Source organism: Maniola jurtina, chromosome 20 (genome assembly GCF_905333055.1).
Source record: "Maniola jurtina chromosome 20, ilManJurt1.1, whole genome shotgun sequence".
NCBI lineage: Eukaryota > Metazoa > Arthropoda > Insecta > Lepidoptera > Nymphalidae > Maniola > Maniola jurtina.
Window position 1 is genome coordinate 1,232,432 of NC_060048.1, and position 10,466 is coordinate 1,242,897.

Sequence of the window (10,466 nt, forward strand, 5' to 3'; positions counted from 1 at the left end):
TAACACATAAGTGAAAAATAATGGGTAAACGGGAATCTCAGATAACCTTTCAGTAAATCTGGCGGATTCGTTCCCGAAAATACGCTCCACTGCATTAGTCGCGGTTTGGTAACTAAAGAGATTTGCAACTCATAAAAGGTTGTAGGGTGACCATCTTGCAAAGGTCATTAGGAACAATACATATTTTTTAGTTTGTAATTTACCAACACTTCACCAATATATATCACTAGCCGATGCCCGCGACTTCGCCCGCGTGGATTTAGGTTTTTGAAATCCCGTGGGAACTCTTTGATTTTCCGGGATAAAAAGTAGCCTATGTGCTAATCCAGGGTATAATCTATTGCCATTCTAAATTTCAGCCCAATCCGTCCAGTAATTTTTGCGTGAAGTAGTAATAATCATACACACACACACACACATATACAAACTTTCTCCTTTATAATATTAGTGTGATAATCATCATTGTCATCTACATACACTCCACGGTCTTGCGCTGCTTGAATCCAGCGGTGGTATATAATTCAATAGGTACATTCTTATCATAAGACGCACACATAATTTGTGCTATTAACAACTCCGTGAAGAACCGCCAATGCCTTGAAGAGTTTTTAAGAATTAGTTGTCCGCTCCTATTTTGAAATCTAGCGGGAACTAATTACCACTAGGTGAGATTGCAGTCAAGGGCTAACTTGTATCTGAATAATAACAAGTGTAAATTAAAAATTTATAACACCCCCGACAAGTGAAGGTTACAGTAACTAGAAAAGAGCTGATAACTTTCAAATGGCTGAACCGATTTTCTTGGATTATAGCTAAGAACACTCTCGATCAAGCCATCTTTCAAACAAAAAAAACTAAATTAAAATCGGTTCATTCGTTTAGGCGCTACGATGCCACAGACATACACAGATACACAGACACACACGTCAAACTTATAACACCCCTCTTTTTGGGTCGGGGGTTAATAAAAAGGCAAGAACACCTAAAGTAGAACACGTTATGTCTCTGCGATGCTCTAGGCTTTTGAGAAATAGGATGGCAGATTATAAATTCCCATAAAGTTAGTACCACATAGTCACTCTACCCAGGGTGAAATCAATAGGCTGTACGGGTAAAGGGCTCAGAATGGAATGATACCTCAACATTTCGCCTTATAAAGAGATCCCTTAACAGGGCTCTCTCCGTCACTCACTCCATACAATCGTAGTCCCAATTTCATTTGAATATTAAGCAACCAAAGTCCATGAAATTTTGCAGACATATTCTAGAATCTAATATCTGTGCCGGTGGTGTTTTAGATTTTAATAAAAATATGTAGTTTTAAAATTACAGGGGCTCTAAATTACTAAAAAAATTTAAGACCGCGTAACTTTGAAACCGAATATTTTAACGGAAATCTGGAAATTCACAGGCATAGATATTAGTTGCCGCAACGTTTCTAGAAAATTCCATTGAGTATGATTGGTTAGTATTCCAATGAGAGACGAACTACGTATGTATGGAGCGAGTGACGGAGAGACCCCTCTTTAGTACGGAAGAAGAATTAAGTGGTGCCACTTTGCGCTTGCGGCGTTACTCCTTTGAGTTCCCTCTGTTTTTCTAACTTACCAAAAGTGGAAAGGAAATTCAATTAATTAAAACCTAAATGTATTTATTTAGGTAAAACGGTATTTTTACCTGTAAAATGTGTTTTATGAAGCAAAGTTTCTTTAGGGGCGTTTGGGACTCGTATTGTACCAAATTTTATGAGTCAGTAGATAGTAGCAAAAATTAAAGATAACTCGAAATTTAAAAATCTTCGATTATAGCTAAGAACACTCTCGATCAAGCCACCTTTCAAACAAATAAACTAAATTAAAATCGGTTCATTGGTTTAGGAGCTACGATGCCACAGACAGATACACAGATACACACGTCAAATTTATAACACCCTTCTTATTGGGTCGGGGGTTAAAAAAAAGAAATTGGTAAGAATCGAAAGTTACTTTAAAAGATGATCGATTATTATAACCATTTCCATTATTTTGGAAATAATCGATAACAAGTGTAAATTAAAAATTTATAACACCCCCGACGATCCAAAGTATCTGAGTTTTCCAAAACATCATTTTCAAATAAAAATTATATATTTAGGCAACGTCCATCTTGACAGCTTGACATTTGTCTATTGACATAATATTATGAACCTAACGGTTATCTAACCTTTTCTACAAGAAAACTAGAAAAGAGCTGATAACTCTTAAACGGCTGAACCAATTTTTTTAGATTATAGCTAAGAACACTCTCGATCAAGCCACCTTTCAAACAAAAAAAACTAAATTAAAATCGGTTTATTCGTTAAGGCGCTACGATGCCACAGACAGATACACAGATACACAGATAGACAGATACACAGATACACAGATACACAGACACACAGATACACAGATACACAGACACACAGATACACAGATACACACGTCAAACTTATAACACCCCTCTTTTTGGGTCGGGGGTTAAAAACAATTGATTTTGATTTTTAACTGACCTCAAAAAGAGAAGGAGGTCTCCCTTCTCCCCGGATCCTTTTTCGTTTTTTCTCCTAACTGTGGCACAACATCGCAAGCTGTGATAATCACTAAGTGGGTCTACAATGGCAATGATAAAATATATGTATTTCATTATTTTTGTGTAGCCAAAATTGGTTGTTGTAGACTGTTGGTTGGTGTTAAAAAAACAGATAATAAATGTGTATTTTTTTTTTTCATGAAAATAATATCTTCAAAGCTATTTTCTTCAAACGGCAAGTTTCCGCGAAACATTAGGAAGGTATTGCACGTTCGCGGATCTTCCAAGTCATGCAATTGTATTGTGAGAAACAGTTTATACCATTCATCTAAAATGATGAATGATTTGCGAAAAGTTTTCCAAAAACCGTTTACTTAGCCCGTATAGGTTAAGTAGGTACTTAGTGCGTTTTTTGAATGTATTAATTACATCAATCGGTCGACCGACGTCGGTCGGGCTCCTATTCGGAAGGTCGGGGGCTCGATCCCCGTCACGCACTTCTAACTTCGAAGATTTGTACGTTTGAAGCAATTAAATATCATAAGTATATTATTTGTTTTAATGGAGAAACCTGCATGCCTGAGGGTTCTCCATATTATTTGCGAAGCTTGCAAATCCCCACTTTTTCAGTGCAGCTTGGTCAATTATGGGCATACTCTTCTCATTCTGAGAGTAGACCCGTGCTTAGTAGTGAGCCGGCGATGGGTTGATCATGATGATGATAATTTGTTTTTTAAATGCAAGTAGACAGACAGTTGTATTTCAAATGAGTCCTAATATCTCTTTTAGTGATAAGTGAGTATCTATCAAATTAGACACACTAACATTCAAAATAATATTATAAAGCCGAAAGTTTGTGTGTATGTGTGTGTGTGTGTGTGTGTGTGTGTGTGTGTGTGTGTGTGTGTGTGTGTGTGTGTGTTTGAAATGTTACTCCTTCACGCAAAAAATACTGGACGGATTGGGCTGAAATTTAGAATGGCAATAGATTATACTGGATTATACCCTGGATTAGCACATAGGCTACTTTTTATCCCGGAAAGTCAAAGAGTTCCCACGGGATTTCGAAAAACCTAAATCCACTCGGACGAAGTCGCGGGCATCGGCTAGTTATTAAATAAATTGAACCAATCTTTCTACGTATTATAATATTACCATTGAATGAAATGTGATTCAACTCCAAATGAAAATATAATAACAAAGTTTAGTTACGGGTCACTCTCAAATGCCGAGGTTACCCGCGGAAAGTTACCTCGCTCCATAATCCACATGTTTATTATTCTAACTAAGCTATATTAATTCAGAGGTTGGTTAGTTTAGCATTTTAATGGTTGTGATTTGCTGAGATAGGATGTGATGAAATTTTAATCTTAGCTTAATTCACATTGATACATTTTCAACCCCCGACCCAAAAAGAGGGGTGTTATAAGTTTGATATGTGTATCTGTCTGTGGCATCGTAGCTGCTAAACTAATGAACCGATTTTTATTTAGATTTTTTCGGTTGAAAGGTGGCTTGATCGAGAGTGTTCTTAGCTATAATCCAAGAAAATCGGTTCAGCCGTTTGAAAGTTATCAGCTTTTTTCTAGTTACTGTAACCTTCACTTGTCGGTGGTGTTATAAATTTTTAATTTACATTTGTCATTCGCATAATGTTTCATTTAAATACTATAAAAACTATAGAAACTATAAAAGGTACATTTAAATCATCGATGTATAAAAAACTATAGAAACTATAAAAGGTATGTGAAGTCCTGTCACTTGGCAAGCAAGGTGGACTACGGCCTTCTCATTATAAAGGGAGACACGGAAGGACGGGTCAAGTTGATGATGAAAGTCAAATAAAAATCTGTAATTTATTATAATAAAGTATTATGTAAATCACGGAAATATCTACCCTTTCAAAGGGGTTGAACACTTTATATTCTCTTCACTAGAAAAGACTTATCTTTGCGCTACCATTTGCCAGTTCCTTACAATTTGCCTAAAAGGGCGTTTTAGTTTTTTTGCTTCTCAATTCAAATGTTTAACCCCAAATGGACGCTGACGAATGCAAATCAATTTTTCAGCCGAATGCGAAAAGGTTTTGGGCTTAGCAGGCATGAGGTTTGTATGTTTCATTTTAGTTTTTTACTCGACTGCGGCAACGCCAAAAGGAAGGGATTTTAGCAGTCTATGACGTATGTATGTTTGTATCCAGATTCTGTGTGCTCCACCGTAGTGCCTAATCTACTGGTCTGATTTTGATGAATAAGGTGTCAATTGATTCCTTGTACAGGTCCGAGTGGCATAGGCTATATTTTATACGAAAAAATTGACCTAACGGATGTTACATCAAAAAAAGTGGAGGTCTCCAAAAAATTTTTTAGCTATTGAGTGAGATGTCAAATGAAAGAGGAGAAAAATCTGAGCTCATGAATATAAATGTACAACAACATTAAAATATGCCAAGGGACAGAAAAACAATTTTTTTCTAATATTTCACCGTTTATTAAGACGATCGCAGTCGGGTTTTAGTTTTCAACTTTTTCACTATAGTAAGAGAGAGTATTTGCGTGCCGACAGTCTTGTGGACGTCAGTCTCTTTCTCAGGAGGTCGGGGATTCGATCCAGGGCACGCACCTCTAACTTTTTAGACCTTTGTACATTTAAAACAAGTAAAATAACACTTTCTTTAACGGAGAAGAAAAATATCTTGAGGAAAGAAGAAAAGGAAGAAAAATATCGTGATATTTTGTAATTTTACAAACAGTATGTATACTAATATTTCTCTGTACGTAAGAGTTTTCGTTCTGTATATATTTCTCGTACCTATGCTGTGTTAGCGAGATGTTTTTATATTTTTCAGTTAACATCGTAATATCCTTGACACAATTTTGTCATGCGTACATTTTTTCCCATTACGTTTATTACGTTAGGGATTTGTATGAAATTTTACGTAACTCATAATGTATTTTTTAGCTATAATTTGAAACCTGTGCCTGCAATATTGTATGAATTATGTTAAATTCAAGAAACACTAAGCCCACTGTTTTTATTTTTTTGTGCACACGATTTAAAAAATCTATTAATTTCATTAAAGTATGCTCATGGAAAAAGCATAGGTGTAAAATTTCTGACTTAAAATCAATGACATTAAGGTCCATTTTTAACCCACTTCAAAAAAGTCATACTATATCATTTAGTCACACTAATCACATTAATTATAAAGGGGGTTTTCCAGATTTCTGTTAAAATATTCGGTTTCAAAGTTACGCGGTCTTAAAAAATTTCATACAAATCTTTGAGCCCCTGTAATTTTAAAACTACATATTTATAGAAAAATCTAAAACACCACAGACACAGATATTAGTATTTAGAATATGTCCGCAAATTTCATGGACTTTGGTTGCTTAATATTCAAATGAAATTGGAACTACGATTGTATGAAACGAGTGACGGAGAGAGCCCTGTTAAAATCTTCCACAAAAGCTCAGAAAGGCAGGTTCTGGAGCGAAAGTTGTCCGTAATCCTCGTGTTTATTATTCAAAGTAAGCTATATTATCCGCAGCTCGGCAGTCGGCGGTGCAAGTTTGGCTTTTCATTACGGGAACGCTCTGAAAGTGAGCTCGGTACAAGTTTTAATGGCTTGTGATGGATGATACTATAACCTCATTGCTTGTATGCACTTCATAGGAGCATCTATTTTAGTTCGTAGAGCCTCGATAGCTCAACGGGTAAAGAGTGGACTGAAACTCGAAGTCGCCGGTTCAAACCCCACCCGTTGCACTATTGTTGTACTTACCCCTATCACAAGATTTACGCTTAGTTGGAGGGGAAAGGGGAATATTAGTCATCATGATAAACTAACTAATGTTAGTTATGTTAACTAAACTAACATGACTAATATTCTTTAAAAAAATTGGTTGTCTGTAAAGTCGGTTTACTGACGATAGTTGAACGTGACAACAAAGGCCGATTGTGTTTCTTTGTCGCTCGTTCCGCGCTCTCGCTTGCACTTCAAGCCTTACATGGAACGCCTCAGAGCGAGATAACGCCGCATGAGTCATGTTTTTTCGTGCGTGCAGCCGGCTCTATCGAATTATAAGACGTTGTCACGTCAAAAAAGACGTACTACCTTTCTTTGTTGCCTTTTTACGTAGGTACCTAGGATCTTCTACATTATCTCCTATACTAACTTATTCTCGCAACTTCGTCTGAGTGGACTACACAAATTTAAAATCCCTATTTTATCCCCTTAAGGGCTGAAATTGAATGAATTAAACACGGGATAGGAAACTTTGTCAACCCTTCCTTTGATCGCCTTTACCTCTCTTGTCATGTACCATGCCATTTAACCAGAGTACGGAATCCTTATTGCGCGAGTCCGACTCGCACTTGGCTGGTTTTTTTTTTTTCAGATTTCGTAAGTATGAATGAATTTAAATCGTAAATTTCTGTGTATATAGGCAGTGTATTTTAATGGGTCACCAAATCGCCCATCAAAAAGATATCAATTCAGACCACGAATCCATTCGTGAAGGCATTATCTGTTAATGCCACCGATTAGCGGTCTGTGACCCTCTCTACCCTACCCTACTTTACCCTACCTACCCTCGTCACCTTGTTTACTTTATTCCTTAATATCGGTTACTCTTGCTTTTATTGTGCCGTTTTATTAATAAATATTGTCATTCTTTGAGCCTTTTGTATATAGTTAGTAACACCCCTTGAAATTTCGTTTTCAGGATCCTCGACTTTTTAGGTTTATTTCGTGCTATTACGAAATGTTATACCATAATGTAAATAACGGATAAGTCACGATTTATATGATGACTAGCTTAATATGTTACCGCCGAGTTTCTTGCTGGTTCTTCTTGGTAGGAACGGCATTCCGAACCAGTGGTAAATTATTTGACGATTCAAAAGCACTTGTAAAAGTTTATTTGAATAAAAATCTATTCTATTCTATGCCTGTAACTTCGGCCGCGTGGGTTACACAAATTTCCAAACCTTATTTTACCTCTATAGGGGTTGAATTTTTAAAAACACTTTCTTAGCGGGTGTTTACGACATAATAGCTATCTGCGTGCCTTTCATTCCGATCCGTCCAGTAGTTTGAGTTGGCTCCATGTGGCCTATTTACGTAACGTTCGTTGACCTCTAGCATCAGTCAAATGTTTTACTTGTAACACATTGCAAACTTAAATTAAAAAAAGTTTTTTCATATTTTTTTCGTGTTTTTTCTATGGTATACTTATCAGTAATAATAATTATTTCACATTACACTATGTATAAAACGATGTTTGGGTCATGGTTCTGAGGTAGATAAATAAAACAAAACATAATCGACGATCAATAAGTTTATTTACTTAAATAACATCTCAACCAATACCTATTTACACAACCTCCTTTCCGTCATTATTTAAATATTAAAAACAAATTAGTTTAATTAAAATTAATTAATTACTTTTATTATTTTAAATAATCGTTATTTTCTCTAAATACTTACAACCTTACTCTATACGTACCTACTTAATTTTACGTATTAAGTAATTATACAAATTATATTTACCTACTATTTTGTAGTGAGAACTTCGTTACAATATTATAAACTAGGAGCTAGTGTTTACTTTTATAAAGTGGTTGAACCAATGGACTAATTTGACGCTAGCAATCAATCATGACTAACATAATAATTGATTATTCGTTTACAACACAGATTAGATATATTATACATACGTAAATAAGGTGAAAGAATTAAGTAAAGCATCATCCAAATCTACGCGACCAAAGCGACTGCGAAGCGGGAACATCAGCCGCGCGGAGGTCGCCTCCCACGATATTTAATAGCACCATGGACACAGTATAGTACGCGACAGGTCAAGTTGGCAATCGGGGTGCGGACGCCCCACACACCCGCGCAGCCCCCGCACTAACCCGGTGCGGGTGGCGTCCTCCCGCCTCATACATCGATTGCCATCTCGACCTGTCGCGTACTACATGTGAGTACAACGCGATCCGATCGCCTCTGCAAAGTGGGACACACGTGTCTAGTCATCAGCAACAATGCACTAACAAATTCGCAATTCATATTGTAGTCGCGTAAGTGTTAACGCATAGATTCGCGTCGTGGACGCTCCCGCATCGCGTCGTGGACGCTCCCGCATCGCGTCCCGCATCCCGCGTTCATAACGCGCTGGTGTGGCTGTAGCTTAAATGGTGTAACTAATGAGTGTAATCAAATTGTTTTTTTTAAGAAAAAAAAATAGATTAAAATATTGCTAGCGTCATGTTAGCCTTTAATATCAAATAATGGTTGAATTGACAAAGTGCAAAGATCAAGTATGACACACTTATGCACGTTTTATTTCACTAAAAACTTACTCAATTGTGACGAGAGTAACTTAAAACTGGTCCACTTAGACCGAAGTTTAACTATGTTTAACTTCTATTTTATTAGAAGCCAGAGCTTTTAAAATTGTCCGGTGTCCAACGCTGTTAATTTTTTCTATGAATATTTTACATTAAAACTTTGCTAGGCGATATTTTAAAGCAAGTCTAGAGATATCACCAAAGTTTGGTGGTATCTTTGGTGGTGGGGTGTTGATTGGCTCACACTCTCTTACTATTGGTTCTAATGTACATTATTGCAAGAATCACATAATATCAGCCAATCACAAAAACAACGTGACAATCAGGACTTCCCTGTCTCTACTGCTTTTACAAAAAAGGCCAAGTCTTCAGTTCAAAAATAAATGTTTGTATTTTAGAATTTACTAATTTTTAGGGTTCCGTACCTCAAAAGGAAAAATGGAACCCTTATAGGATCACTTTGTTTTGTCTGTCTGTCTGACTGTCCGTCCGTCCGGCGAGTAGGTAGGTCTTATAGCACTAGTACAGGAATAAATCTGAAAACCGCGAATTTATGATAACACCAAAAAAAATTAAAATGTGTTTTAATTTTCAAAGTTCAACTATACCAAGTGGAGTATCATATGAAAAGGCTTTACCTGTACATTCTAAAACAGATTTTTATTTATTTTTATGTATAATTTAAATTTTTTGATTTATTGTGCAAAATGTTGGAAAAAATACCCAACTCACACTTGGCCGTTTTTTTTTGGTAAATAAAAATCCGAGCTGAAGCCTTAAACATTGGCACTATGTTGTAATAATTTATGTTGATAAGCTCCAAAGGGACCGGGAAGGAAAGTCGCCAAATCCTTAACGAAATTTTACTTTCTTTTCGTGGAAAATGGACGGTCACCTCTCTAGGGGCTCGGTATTTACCAGTACCCCTAGTAAAAGTTTACAGATCTCGATAACGCTGATGGAATTCGGACGTCGAAAAGCTCTGCAGTCAGTCGTTCAGCAATACAATAATAGATGAATTCCTTAGTGAGCCTGGGCTGAGATTTCAGCGGTTCACAAGGTGGTGTAGTGTATTGTTAGGTACATATTGAAATTTTTTATGATTTGAAAAAAGCAAGTGCTGAGTTTCTTGCCGGCTCTTCTCAGTAGAGTTTGCATTAAAAAATGTTGCTAGAATCACTCTAGTTTACTTGTTGAAATGAATAAATTATGATTTTAACTTTATAACCTCAGAATGATGTGGACCTAAATGTGATTAATTTTAAAAATTGCTTATTCAGCACTATGGTTTTAATTTATTTTTGCAAGTTAGCCCTGTTATTTAGCTTTGCAAGTTAGTAACTGTGATTTTCAAAGTCGTGACCCCCAAGTATTTATTATTAGACTACACTGGTTACCATTGTGCCATGTACCTACCAGCTGGTCGTCATAATAAATTATGTTTACGTAAGTTTTACAATGTTTCTGCTTAGTGTTATTTATGTAAGTTATATGTACTATGTTTCTGTTTAGAGTCTTATCTGTCGAGTGTAGATTAATGGGCGAACTCGAACCTCAAAATATGT